The sequence below is a fragment of the Rhinolophus sinicus genome, chromosome X (genome assembly GCF_036562045.2).
Source record: "Rhinolophus sinicus isolate RSC01 chromosome X, ASM3656204v1, whole genome shotgun sequence".
Classification (NCBI taxonomy): Eukaryota; Metazoa; Chordata; class Mammalia; order Chiroptera; family Rhinolophidae; genus Rhinolophus; species Rhinolophus sinicus.
In genome coordinates this window covers 67,607,027-67,619,100 of record NC_133768.1, presented here as the reverse complement: position 1 = coordinate 67,619,100, position 12,074 = coordinate 67,607,027, and the positions used below count along the sequence as shown (strand labels likewise).

At 37.6% G+C, this 12,074-nt stretch overlaps 1 pseudogene; it reads right to left on the bottom strand.

Annotated features, from left to right (window-relative positions):
* Positions 1-3,669: 3,669 nt before the first annotated feature.
* On the bottom strand, positions 3,670-5,219 carry LOC109437420 (zinc finger CCCH domain-containing protein 15; annotated as a pseudogene).
* Between the last annotated feature and the right edge of the window lie 6,855 nt (positions 5,220-12,074).

Genomic DNA, 12,074 nt, shown 5'->3' with positions numbered 1-12,074 from the left:
TGCTGATGGAAGGAGAACTGACTCTGGGTGGTGAACACACAATGGGATTTATAGATGATGTATTACAGAATTGTACACCTGAAATCTATCTAATTTTACTAACAATTGTCACCCCAATAAATTAAAAAAATATATGTTGTTTAATCTCTACATACTTCTGGTTTTTCCTGCTTTCTTTTTGCAGTTGATATCGAATTTCTTTTTTTTTTTTTCATGGGAATTAATGATTTATGATTTCTCTTCAAGACATGTACAGGAGTGGTTTCTGCAACAGGTTGATAGAAAGAGGTCTTCCTTTTGTTTTCCAGTAGGTGTTGGTAGAATATTTTATTTTAATAAAATAAAATAGGTGTTGGTAGAATATTTATTTTCTCTTTGACTGCAGCCTTTTATTCTCTCTCACACTGTAGTGTTGTATTTTCTCTGCTCTGTCCTGGCTTCTCACACAATGGGGGGATTCCATGGAAGGCGGGCTTCTCTTCTATGAACAGTTCGCCTGGGTCATAGGGTACCGCCTCCATTGGGGGATGTGGAGAGCTTCTGAAGTTCCAATGCTCTTCCTGTGCCAGATTCAGAGCCCGTGTGTTTCAGCAGCTCTGTTTACTCCTGTAGGGATCCTCCAAGATAGGTGGGGACAGGTGTGGGGTGGCTTGTGAGAGGTGGCCCAGAGCAATGGCAGCTCGCCACCACAGCAAGTCCTGCTTTCATGGCTCCCTCACCTTTGCTGGAGCTAGTTGGGCTGCGATTCCATGTCTGCGGACCACATTTCTCAGAACTGCAAATATTCTGTTCTTTTGATCTGACACTGCTACTGTTCCGCTTCTATCACTCGGTAGGTGGGGCCTGGGCAAACTCTGGGAGGGTAGGGAGGGGGTGGCTAGTCTCAGTGCCTATGACTTGAATTCTCTGCTTGGCTGTGAGGGTTTAAAACACCATTTTCAGCTTTCTTCCCTCAGTCTTTGCCTCGAGGTTTCTTCTGTGAGCTTGGGTTCTGTTGTGTTATATGCTGTCCCCTCAGCCCTGTGGGCCATCAGCAGAGCCTTTGCAGTTCAAGTTCTTCCGTCTCCCAAAGCTGCGGTAGTTCTGGAATGCAGCAAGCTTGGAGCACTGAGCTAGGTCTGCGTCCTGAGCCCATATGGCCCCGTCTCCACACTTCTCCCTTCCCTGCATCCCTGCTCGTTCAGTTAGCCCCCTTTTAGAAGATTTCAGTAGTGTGCATCTTAGTCTTGCTGCGCAGGGAGTCCTTTGTGGAGTTATAGTTGTTCAATTTGTTTTAAATTCCATGGGAGAGTTCAAGAGGCTCACCTCACGCCACCATTTTTATGTCGTTGTCCCTTAAATAAATTTTTGATATCGAACCCTTATCAGATGTATCATAGGCAAATATCTTCTCCCATTCAGTGAGATATGATTTTGTTTTGTTAATGGTTTCCTTTGTTTTGAAAATGCTTTATAATTTGATGTAGTCCTATTTGTTTATTTTCTTTTGTTTCCCTTACCTAGGAAGATTTATCATTTCAGGTCTTACATTTAAGTCTTTAATCCATTTTGAGTTTTTTCTTGTATGTGGCATAAGAAGGTGTTCCAGTTTCATTATTTTGCATGTACAAGAGACTGTCCAGTTTTTCCAGTGTCATTTATTAAATAGACTGTCTTTATCCCAATGTAAATTCCTGCTTCCTTTGTCATAGATTAAATGACCATAGAGGTATGGATTTATTTCTGGGCTGTCTATTCTGTTCCATTGATCTATGTGTCTGTTTTTATGGAAATACCATGGTGTTTGATTACTATAGCCTTGTCGTACATTTTGATATCAGGTAGCATGATACCTCCAGCTTTGTTCTTTTTTCTCAGGATTGCCATGGCTAATTGGGGATTTTATGGTTCAATATAAATTTCAGGATTATTTGTTCTAGTTCTGTGAAAAGTTCCAATGGTATTTTGATAGGGATTGCATTGAATTTATATATTGGTTTGGGTAGTATAGACATTTTTACTGTATTATTTCTTCCTAGACATGAGTATTGTATATGTTTCCATTTGTTTGTATTCTTTCATTTCTCTCTTCAATGTCTTATAATTTTCTGAGTCCATGTGTTTTACTTCTTTGGTTAAATTTATTCCTAAGTACTTTTTTTTTTTTGTAAGTGGGATTGTTTTCTCAATTTCTGTTCCTGATAGCTTGTTATTGGGGTAAAAATGCAACAGTTTTCTGTATATTAATTTTGTGTCCTGCTACATTACTAAATTCATTTCTCAGTTCTAATAGTTTTGGTGGAATCTTTGCGGTTCTCTAAAGATAGTATCACGTTATCTGCAAATAGTGACAATTTTACTTATTCATTTCCCATTTGGATGCCTGTTATTTCTTTTTCATGTCTGATTGCTGTGGCTAGAACTTCCAGTACTGTGCTGAATAAAACTGGGGAAAGTTACCATCCTTGTTTTGATCCTAAGAGGAATTCTTTTAGCTTTTCCCTATTGAGTATATTAGCTGTTTGTTTGTCATATATGACCTTTGTTATATTAAGATATATTCAATGTATTCCCACTTTGCTGAGAGTTTTTATCATAAATGAATGCTGGATTTTGTCAAATGCTTTTTGTGCATCTATTGATATGACCATATGACTTTTATTTTTCATTTTGTTTATGTGGTGTATCACGTTAATTGATTTGTGAATATTGAAACAACCTAATATATCAGGAATGAATCCCAGTTGATGGTGATGTATAGTCTTTTATTGTATTGCTCAGTATGGTTTGCAAATAATTTTTGAGGATGTTTGCTTCTATGTTCATCAGGGATATTGGCCTATAGTGTTCTTTTTATTTTTATTTTTTGTAATGTCTTTGTCTGGTTTTGTAACCACAGTAATTGTGGCCTTGTAAAATGAGCTTGGGACCCTTTTCTCTTCTTGGAGTTTTTGGAATAGTTTGAGGGGAATAGGTATAAATTCTTCTTCTCCTTCTTCTTCTTCTTCTTCTTCTTCTTCTTCTTCTTCTTCTTCTTCTTCTTCTTCTTCTTCTTCTTCTTCTTCTTCTTCTTCTTCTTTTTGACTGTTTGGTAAAATTCACCTGTGAAGCTGTTTCAGGAGTTTTGTTTGTTGGGAGCTTGTTGATTACTGATTCAATTTTGTTAGTAGTGATTTGTCTGTTCAGATTTCCTGTTTCTTCTTGTTTTTTTTGAATTTTAATGTATGATGGTCTTTATTTACAACTTTACTGGCAAAAAAGAGGGAAAAGTTTAAAACAGATTAACACGGCATTGCAGCTGATCCTGCCAGATTAAAGAAGTTTCATTTTAAACGTCCATCTAATTGTTAGAAAAGATACAATACTGAATCTGCATATGCAGTTTCCTTTATGAAGTACAGCACTCATATTTTAGGCAGCCTTTTAAACATATAAATACAAAAGAAATAAAATCATTCATTAAAAACTGAATTAAATAAAGGGTACTTTAAATTTAAATTTATGTTTTTCTTGTAACAACACATGCCCAATGAAAATCAAAAGCTGGAAAAGCAGTTACACTTCCTACTTGAGAGGACAGTTACACAATCAATCATTTTCTGCAATGACCATTATATTTTCAATTTATCATGAACTACTCTGAACTTACTATGAGATGTAGCCAAAGTCAGAAGACAAGACGTAGAGAATATTCCTTTTTGAAGGAGAGTGAGCCCTCCAGAATATCAGCATGGGAAATAAACATCCTGTTGAAGAATTCTAGGTGGAAAAAAATTAATGTAGTCAATTTCAACTCATGCTGAGCCAGCTTAATTTTTTTCATTGACTTGTTTGGTGTCATTCTTCTAAATCAAGTGTGTTTAATTCTTCTTCTAGTTCATCCAAATCTTCCCCAGTAAAAAGATTTTCATCAACAGGAACAGCATCGATGGCTCCATTTTCTTGTCCCTCCCCTTCGCTGTCCTCTTCTAAATCACTTCTTTCACCATTTTCAGCCCTACCTCCGGAAGCTTCACTTAATTTGTTTTCATCCTTTTCTGAAGTACATGTGCTGAATCTCTCAAGACTGGCCACAGTAATACCTGTCTCATCCACATCTCTAGGGATGTACAGGCTGAAGTCTATGTCATTTACACTCACTGAATCATCAACCTCATCACCACCTGTCCCCTGGGTATAACGGGTGTCATCTGCTTCCTCGTCATCATCATCAACCAGTTCAGGCCGGAATTCAAACACCTCATGACCACTGATCACTAATGCTTTCCCTGCTTTGAAGTCCGCTTTTCTTCTTTCCATATCTTGCTCAAGTTTATCAATCTTTTCTTGTCTTTTCCTTTTCTTCCAGGCAAGAAAAGATTCTAGAGTAATTTTGGTAACATTTGGACCTAGGGCAGAACGCTCTCTTTCAATGAGATCTTCTAATGAAATTTCATCTTCTTTCTCTTCTTTCTTTTTATCTTTTTTCAACACAAATCCAGGAGGAAGTGCATGACGATACATGCAAATATCACCTCCTCCAGGGCACACCCAAAACCAGCCATATTTGTTGTTTTCAATAGCATCAAGGAAATGCTTGCACACTATTTGAGTTTTTGGTTTTTTCTTTTCTGCCTCACCGTGCTTCTTGTTCACCACTTCTTCCAGTTTTTTCTCGTCCCAATTATCCATAGTATCTTTTTCAAGTTCTTCATCTCTTGCATCAATGTAAACGCTTCGCTTTTCACCCTTTCTCTCCAGAGTCAGGTCATGAGAGAACTTACACTTATCTCCTTTAGTACACTGTCCTTGCTTGAAGAATGCACATACCACGGATTTGGGATCTGCACCTTTACTTATTTTTTGAGCAGCAACTACAGGTTTGAACAGCTCATTTAGCTCTTGCAATTCTTTCTTCTTATCATCTTTCTTCAATTTCTTTTCAGCTTCACTTTGTGCTACCTGACGTGGATTTTGTTGACCAAATTTAACTTGATGAGTGACAGCCTTGATAAACTTCTGTTGCTTTGCTCCTTTCTTATTCTTTAGACCAAAAGTTTTGTCTTCAATAATCTTCTCCTTCTTTTTCTGCTCCGCCTTTTTGCTGCCCCCGGCCTGCGCCTGTTTCTTGGGGAGCATCGCGGAGACAGGTGGCCCCGGCCAGACTTAAGCGCAGCTGGACACCGTCAGGGTATCTGTCCCTGCGGCGGGAAAAGGAGGAAGACGCGGGCCGCCGTCGCTGCCGCGCCGCACGGAAAACTAGGCGCCTCCTGTTTCTTCTTGATTCAGCCTTGAAAGATTGTGTGCTTCTAGGAATTTATCTATTTCTTCCAGATTGTTGTGTTTGTTGGCATATAATTGCTCATAGTATTTTCTTAATTTTGTTTTGTATTTCTGTTGTGTCAGTTGTCACTTCTCCCCTTCATTTCTGATTTTATTTATTTGGGTCCTTTCTCTTTTTTTCTTGGTGAGTCTGGTTTATGTTTGTATTTTTTTTTTATCTTTTCAGAAAATAAGCTCTTGGTTTTATTGATCTTTTCTACTGTATTTTAGTCTTTATTTCATTTATTTCTGCTCTAATCTTTATTATTTCCTTTTTTTGTACTAGATCAACATCTTGGCAGAATGGAACCCATTATGTACTAACTGAAACTTGATACTTCTTTTTCCTTTCCTCTCTCTCACCATCATGTGTTAGCTTTACCTCCAGATATTTGCACTCTTCTTAAATGCTGATTTTCCCCCTCCCTCTCTAGTCCTAGTTATCGTGCTTACTAAATCTAGAAATTCATTTATTTATTTAAAACTAACCTTTTCTCTTTGAATTAGGCTTTTCCCATCCATTTCCCATTAATCCCACTGCTAAGATTCTGGGCTATTATTTATTTGTTCCTGACCATGAGTCCCTAAGCCATTGTTTTTGGCCTTCTTGCAATGTACTGCTCATTTTATACAATATGTAAATGTTGGTAGCTCAGATCACTACCCTCCTCTAAGTATTTCACTGAGCTTCTTTTTTGAATTATACCAAGGCTTGCTGTGCTCTACACTTATACGCCCTTGGAATGTCTGCCTATGAAAGCCAGGTAAAGATCATTTACCAGTCAGGCTCACTTCTAGGAAGGTGTCTTGGAGCTGCCTTGGCTTCTCTGTGTGAATCAGGGAAAGTTATGCTATGCTCACTAACAGAGAAAGATGTCTCTTTTTTCCATCTGCCATAAATAGAGCTACCCAATACTGTACTATATACTGTCAATTCTTGTATGTTTGGTACAACTACCGAGACAACCCCCATGGCAAGCTACTTCTTGTATAGAGGAAGAATACACAGAATGTTGCCTGATCTATACATTTCTAGGGTTCCTGTTACTAAGTGTTTTGACAGATGTCAGAGGAAAACTCAAAATATCCTTCATAAGTTAGGGGAAAACATATCTTAATAGAGAGAAAGAAAGAAAGAAAGAAAGAAAGAAAGAAAGAAAGAAAGAAAGAAAGAAAGAAAGAAAGAAAGAAAGAAAGAAAACTGTAGAAGGATGGACTGTCATAGGGAGACGAAAATCTAAATTCACAAATACAGAATTGAAAAAAACTGGCTAGTCCCAAGCATCACAGACAAAGATCTGAAAGTTATAGTTGATCTCAAGCTAAATAAGATCAAGCAATATACTGCTATGGTGAAAAAAAAATCAGCTTATGTAAAATGTATGAAGTAATTCTTCTATTAGATTGGGGAATCTAACTTTAAGAAAACTGCATATAAAACTTATTGTTACTTATAATCATCACTAATATTTGTTTTACATTGACCAAAGCCCTTTAACGTGTATTATAAGTTTATTTGATCCTGACATTGGCCCTGTGAATTGTTTATTGTTATATTTTCCATTTAACAGAAGAGAAAGCAAAATCAGAAAAGCTAAGTGAAATGCCTGAGGGAATACAGGAAGATCTGGTTATCAATTCAGGTCTTTTGACTTCAAATATCATGTGATTCCCACTAAACCATAGTGTCTCTTAAGGAAAAATAACTGTATGAAGATACTCATATGAAAAATTGTATTTCATATTTTAATATTATTTGGATATTCTCCAAATAATAAGCTGCCCTGGTGAATTTTATATAGAAGCAGATTTGTGATAAACCAATTCACAACTGTTTGGAAGGAACCTAACTGCATAAAGGGAAATACATTTAAACACAGTTATCAAAGTGTATAACACAATGATTCTGATCCTAATTGTATAAAGGGAAGTACATTTAAACACAGTTATTGAAACATGTAACGCTGTGATTCTGAACTTGATCAAACCACTGAAATAGTTATGGGAATAGCAGTTGTCAAGGGAACTGTGGCCTACAGATTGGAAAAATAGGTCCCATGGAAAGGAAAGAATTTGGGGTTGTTTAATTAGCAAGAGACAAAGTGAAAGAACTAATCTTGGTCTTCATAAGAAAGGTTTTATAAATAGGAATTTTCTCAGTTATTTTCTCTGCTCAGAGATGGAACTGTATAAAATCTGCTTGATTTATTCATTCATTCAAAATTTTCTTTTAACTTTCTAATATGTGCTAGTTACTCTGCCAGAAGTGGGGGACACAAAGATAAGTAGAACATTTCCCCTGCCCTCAAGGGCTCTCTGTTGGGGTGTTGGCAGATGTATAAATAAACAACAGCAATATTATATAAATAGCGTAATAAAGGTATGTGTGCCCAAAATGATGAAGGGCTAAGGGGCTAATTTAATCTAGAGGTGTCAAGGTATGGTTCAGAGAAAGTCTTTTCAGCCAATTTTGAAGCTTGAATAGAACCTTGCTTGCTTAAATTGAAGCCGGGGTCACTTCAGGAAGAACTTTTAAATATTAAGAACTATAATGTCTTAGGAACTACAGAACTATAAGAACTATAATGTCTTAAGAACTATAATGTCTCATTAAAGGAGGTAAAACATTTTTTTTAACCTCAGGAAGATTTAAAGGTAAAAGCAAATTTTCCCAAAGGTGAGGGAATGTACAACATGATCATTTAAGCAAGGCCTCTTCTATCTCTAGTGTTTTCTGATAAATTAAGAACTGATCCTGCATGCACAGAGATTTGCAAAATCAGACAGTAGACATAATGGAAATCATGCAGTGTACCTAACAGCAATTAAAAAAAAAAGGTTCTATTCCCGTTATGCTTTGTTTTTATGTGAATCTGTATTTGAAGAGAAATTAAGTGTGTTTATTTTATTGGAAGAAGATATTCATGTGCTCTCAGCTAAGTAATAACGGGAAACAGTAAAAGGAGGTGGTACTGGGTATGAGACAGTGGGGCTGAGCAGTATGGATGGTGCCAGTGTAATTTATGAAAGAAAAAGAGGATCGTTGCCTCCTGGTGAATTTCTTTTGAAAAAAAATGTGGTTGTGTTAGAAAAACCAAGATAAATCTGGAAGAATGCATCAAAGTAGAGGCTTATGGGGATCACTTTCACCTGAGGATCTTGAATCTCTATCAAAATATGTTTGTATCAAGGCTCAGCTTGCTTTAGAGGGAGTGGATTTCCTATACTTATTAAAACTACGAAAGGCAACACAGTGTAATTATTAAGAGTATAGAATGTGGAACCAGATTGCCTGGGTTTAAATGCTTGTTCTTATTTACTAACAATTGTGCAATCTTGAGCAAGATTTTTCATGTCCCTGTGTCTCATTTCTTTTATCTATAAAATGAGATGATGATCATTAAAAAGTATGTACTTCAAAGGTTCCTTTGAGGATTAAGTTAATATACATAGAAAAATTAGAATACTGCTTGGAGCATGGTAGGTGCCATAAGATATGAGTCCAGCATTTCACAGTTTTCAAACTCCTCCCTCACAACCTTGTGAGAAGGGCTAGCTAGCTATGCAGGTTACATTAATCCCATTTGACAGAGGAGGTTACAGACTCAAAGGGTTGAGTAGCTTGCTTCAGTTCAAGCAGAGCCAGGACTTGAACCAGGCCGTCATGCCTCATTTAGTACTCTTTCCACTTGATCACACTTGTCATTTGGTCCACATTTCTCCCTAGAACCTCCATCCACAACTGAGGAAAATAAATGTGTTTGCCTGTATTCTATTACTGCATAAAAAATTCCACTTAGCTCCTTAAAACATCACACACTTGTTATCTCACCATTTCGATGGGTCAGAAGTCTGGGCACAGCTTAACTAGATTCCTTGCTCAGGGTCTCACAAGGCTGCAGTCAACGTGTTGGCCATGTTGCATTCTCATCTTAAAGTTTAACTACGAAAGAATCTGTTTTCAAGTTCATTCAGGGTATTGGTAGAATATAGTGCCTTGTGGCTGTGGAATTCATGACAATTTTCTTCTTCAAAGGCTTCAGTGGAGAGAGTCTCTGCTGCTTGGAGTCTCCCACTTCAGGGAAAGCCTAGCTCCTCTTTTAAAGGATTCACCTTATTACTGGTAGGTCAGGTCCAACTAGGATAATCTCCCTTTGATTAATTAAAAGTCAATTAGGCACCTTGATTACATCTGAAAAAAAATCCTTTCACCTTACGTAACAGAATCATAGGAAGGAGTGACATCCTATCACCTTTGACATATTTTACTGGTTAGAAGTAGTTTGTAGGTTTTATCCCCCACTCAAGGGAAGGTGATTGCACAAAGGATTACCCATTGGGGGTTACCTGAGAGTATGTCTACCGCACAGCCCATTATTTTAAGATGCTGATAAGAGAGGATAATAATGTACTTTTTAAGATGTCAAGTGATTTTAAAGTCAAAGTCAGGACTTGAATCGGAGTAGATATGAACAAATAGCAATCTGCTCAGGAGGACAGGTTACCACCCCCCATATCACCAGCTTATCTTTCTCAACAGTTTGATTTTCTTTCCCATCTAGGTATGCTCCTGTTCAAGATACCTCACTCCCTGAGCTGCCATTAGATACAGATATACTTTCTTTTCACTTTATAGCCATGGATGTAACAGTTAAAAATATGAGCAAAAACATTAAACCCTCCTTCAGTACAGGCCAATAGAGGATGTGATTGTTTTTTTGGGGGGTGGGCTTCCTTACAATCGTGGCTAAAAGATAAAAAGATGAAATTTTCATAGGGTTAAGCCTCAACTACTCCTTTATATTCCATCACTTTATCACAGAACTCCCTGATAAAAATATGTGTCTTGCTACGTCATCTGTTTGTGACATTTTCCTGTTTTGCATTTGTTTGAAAGCTCTTTAATGTGTGTGTAAAATGAACACATATGTTAATTGATAAATAACAAATAAAGAATAGTTGGCATACACAGCATTACAATCTCTGAAAAGAAGCTTCAAGAACCACCAGACTGTGCCATTGTGGTTATTACCTTTCTTTTCCTTGCCCACCTGTGGCTTTCTCTGGTTTATGTGGCAACACCTAATGTCCTAAACACTTGCATTCTGCTACAAATCTTCTGCAGGTCCACTATAGGAAATCATCTAAAACTGGTGCTAGAGAATGAAACAACGAAAATGAAAGTTAGGTGGCTTAAGTTACCAGGTATGCTTTAGAGAAAAATCTAAGCCCCTGATTGCTTTCCCTGGTACCTTTATCTTCTCAGAAGTATAAAGGGAGTGTACAGTGACATCCATGTGAATTAAACACTATATTGTTTCTCATAAGGATGTCACCAGATCTAATCTGAGTCATAATAGACAGAGCAGTCATTAAAACTTACACTTTATATTGTCATGAAAGGCACAGAGGCCCAGCAGAGGCTTTTGCTCAAGAAAGGTGGCAGTGCATCTCCTGTTCTTGGGTCGTGCGGTATTTAGAACTCATTGATGATAAATAAATGTTATTTTGCTTTGTATTTAAAAGAAGCCTATACAATATATGCAAGAAAAAAGAAGTAAAGAGTGCTGCTAAGTCCAGGGATACTAGCTACTAGATGTGGATTTGTGGTTCTCAGGAGCTTGCCCCACAACTTTTTGTTGCCTGGGCCTTTATGCAATATACTCTAAATCAGTGGTTCTTGACTATATGTGTATGTCTTTTGGGTATGGGTGGCATGGAATTATGGTAAGGAATATAAAATTCATATGCTTTCCAAACATTGCTTGTAGAGTAAGTAAATAATATACTTTAGATATCCATGTACTACTGTTTCACAAAGTATGTGGATGTTGCTATGATGAATAAAATATGTGCTTATTTATAAAAGTTGCTAAATTTATTGTAGATTTTTATTTTTGTTTCTGAGCATATTCTCAACCAATACATCCTAAATATATTACTCTCTATTGTGTGTGTGTGTGTGTGTGTGTGTGTGTGTGTGAGAGAGAGAGAGAGAGAGAGAGAGAGAGAGAGAGAGAGAGATTTTAAGTTTAAAAAAGATCTACATATTTCTAAAAATCGGGATCCACTGTTCTAAGCACTTTCTTATAGTAAGAAGAAATCTTGTCTTTATCTATCTGTCTCTATCTCACCCTCCCTAAACAACTTCGAAGAGGCTACATACAATTAATTTTCCTTTCTTTTTGGTGACTAAAGCATCTTTTTCCTCAGACATTGATGCTGGGAAGACACAATAGTACCTCTAATAGTAATAATAACTTCTCCTTAAATAACATCTTTTATCTGATGCCCTCTCAGTGATCTCACTGTCACAGGGAAGGGAAATGCTACAGCTAAGAGATGCTGCAGCTGGGAATAGAATCCAGGCAGGCTGGTCCCTCAAACATATGCTTTCCCTATTGAGGCCTGACTGCCTATTTCCAACAGGGTAGTGCTCCTCCATTTCTGAATTAACCCTGCAGCTCTAGGGGAAGTCTTGGCAACAGAGTCACCAGCCATTTGGGTGATTTGCCAGGCTGTCATCCATTCGTTGTATTATACTTAGAGACTTAAGTAAATTCTCTCATATCCAGCATGGCTGAGGAAATAGAAGGTTAGTTGTCAGTTTATAAAGTTCATGCTTCATTGTCGTGCGGGAGACCCTGCTGGCTGCGCCATTTGTCGTGCAGGGCGGCCTGCGGGGTCTCTGCTCCCGCTCCCCACATAACGCAGGATATGGTGAGGCCAAAACGGAACACCCACGGAGCCACAGACGGGGGAGCCACACCACTACACTCTCGCTGGCGGCATCC